General features: G+C 56.6%; 1 pseudogene; it reads left to right on the top strand.

The window, feature by feature from the left end:
* The first annotated feature begins 503 nt into the window (after positions 1 to 503).
* LOC119293259 lies at positions 504 to 2,415 on the top strand (annotated as a pseudogene).
* Positions 2,416 to 2,784: the final 369 nt, after the last annotated feature.

Below are 2,784 nucleotides of genomic sequence, written 5' to 3'. Positions count from 1 at the left end.
GTTAGTTGAAATTAGAGTAAGGTTGGCCAATTTTGCCAGAACGGATGGTAGAACTGTGTCTTGGCTTGGTTCTGCTCCTCCTGATGTTGTTCAGTCAGCTCTCGCAGATTGTAATGTTACTGTGATTGAGTAATACAAAGTTTTCGACCGCACTGCCCGAGCCGTCGTACGTGGTGCCGTGTCAAACATATATTAATTCCATGTGCAACCAAAATTTGGACAACCAACCAACCAAGAGCCAAAATGTCATGGGCTGCCAAAAATTTGGTAGGGCAAATTTTGGCACCAGCCAAACATACCGACAAAATCAAAAAGGAAAAAGGGTAGCTAGTGGAAGCTCCACACATCAGCATGCAAATAGATGCTCACCAAAACTAGCTAGATAACATAGTGCGCTCATCACATTATTTGTTTCTTGCGTCTTGACACGGACATCACTTGGCAGTTCACATATATTGCACACACGCACTAGCATAGTGAGTGTTTCTGCCTTGAGAAAATTGGCTTGTTGCACAGGAAGATACGCTCATGCCGGACGGAATGCTCGGCAAGGCGGCGCTCGCCGTCCTTCTCCTGCTGGCCGGCCTCGCGGCCGGGACCAGGCCGCCGCCGCAGCCGGTGTCGGAGGACACGCTGGAGCAGGTCGCCGGCTCACTGGAAATGTACGTCGACAGGCTCCCTCAGATGCCCAAGTTACGCGGCTACTCCGTCGAACACGGCCGCCCCACGCCGGTGCACCTCGCCGTCGGGATGTACCGAAAGAAATGGGTTCGTCCGGCCGGTGCACCTCGCCGTCGGGATGTACCGAAAGAAATGGGTTCGTCCGTAACATCATTCTTGTTCTTTAATTTGTGTATATGTACGTTGTGTGTGGACTCTGGATGCATGCGTGCAGAAATTCCACCGTGACCTGCCGGCGACCACCGTGTTCGTGTTCGAAGAGTCGGCGGCGAGCGCCACGTTTCCCGGGCCGACCATCGAGGCCCTGCAAGGGGTCCCGCTGTTGGTGACGTGGGAGAACCACCTGCCGGAGCACCACGTCCTCCCGTGGGACCCCACCGTGCCTGTCGCCATCCCCAGGCATGGCGGCGTCCCGATCGTAGTGCACCTCCACGGCGGCGTCCACCCGCCGCAGTCCGATGGCAGCGCCTTCGCCTGGTTCACCGCCGGCTTCCGCGAGACGGGTGCCAAGTGGACGACGCCGACGTACGTGTACCCGAACGTGCAGTCCCCCGGCGTCCTCTGGTACCACGACCACGCTCTCGGCCTCACGCGCGCCAACCTCCTCGCCGGCCTCCTCGGCGCCTATGTCATCCATAATCCGGCGGTCGAGTGGCCGCTCGGTCTCCCATGCGGTGATGAGTTCGACCGCGTGTTCGTGCTCGCCGACCGCAGCTTCTACGCTGACGACTCCCTGTACATGAACTCCACCGGCAACAACCCGCGCATCCACCCACAGTGGCAGCCCGAGTACTTCGGCGACGCCATCACCGTCAACGGCAAGGCGTGGCCGTTCCTCCGCGTCGCTCGGCGTCGGTACCGCTTTCGCGTCATCAACGCCAGCAACGCGCGCTACTTCAATCTGTTGCTGAGCAACGGCCTCCCCTTCCACGTCGTCGGCTCCGACACCAGCTACCTGCCCCGGCCGGTCACCGCCACCCACGTCCTTGTCAGCGTGTCTGAGTCGTTCGACGTCGTTGTCGACTTCTCCGACGACCAGTCCTCCAACGACCGCAGCTTCTCACGTCGGACGACCACCCGCTCCACCTCCACCTGGCCACGTTCCAGGCGGTGCGCGTCCGGGGGCTCGTCGGGCTGGACGAGTTGAAGAGCTGCATGGCCAGGCTCAACGACGCGGGCAGGTGCAACCTGAGCCAGCACACCGCCGGGGACGCGGTGGCCGTGCCGGAGCACGAGAGGACGTGGAAGAACGTGGGAAAGATGGCGCCGGGATACGTGACGACGGTCGTGGTCAAGTTCCTGATGGTGGACACGGGCGAGGCCTACCCGTTCGACGCCACGGCCGAGCCCGGCTACGTCTATCACTGTCACGTACGTATTCGTACAACAAATATTTTTACTACTTGCCAACGTACAACTCAAAAAACAAATCTTGCCAAGACGTACACCATTGACGTTTTGTTGCTTTTTTTTTCAGGAGTACGTCAATGGCGTACCTGATTTTTATAGAAGGGAGCAAAACATATTTACAAGAATGTTTCCAATAATGCAAGCATCACGGAAACGCACACAACACCCATAAACAAATTAATCTACTCTCTCGCAAAGATTTGTAATCTACCCATACCCGCCATGTTCCAATCACTCAGCTCATCCCTGATTTGGGCAACAAGATCCACTGTTCCCCTTTGGTCGTGTACTCTTCCAAACACACGCGCGTTACGCTGCTTCCACAGTGACCAGGCAATGGCGATGACTGCCGTATCAAAAGTCCTTCTCGTCTTGCTCTGCACTCTAGCCCTTGCATCCAACCACCATGCCGTGAAAGTGCTGTCATGTGATGGTATGAGGATAGGTGTGTGTACCAGTGCGAAGAAATGGTACCACACCTCGCGGGCGTAAGTGCACTGTACCAGTATGTGGTCCACAGTGTCCTCCTCTTGCAAGCATGTAAAACATGGTGACATGTTGTCCTGTAGCCCATGCCTGGTATGCCTATCAGAGGTCCACACACGGTACTGCACGGCCAGCCACACAAAGATTTTGCACTTAAGTAAGGCCCAACTCCTCCATATGCATTCGAATGTTGGTGTTCTCGTCAGA

The sequence above is a fragment of the Triticum dicoccoides genome, chromosome 4B (genome assembly GCF_002162155.2).
Source record: "Triticum dicoccoides isolate Atlit2015 ecotype Zavitan chromosome 4B, WEW_v2.0, whole genome shotgun sequence".
Classification (NCBI taxonomy): Eukaryota; Viridiplantae; Streptophyta; class Magnoliopsida; order Poales; family Poaceae; genus Triticum; species Triticum dicoccoides.
This window is presented reverse-complemented; position numbering and strand designations above follow the sequence as displayed.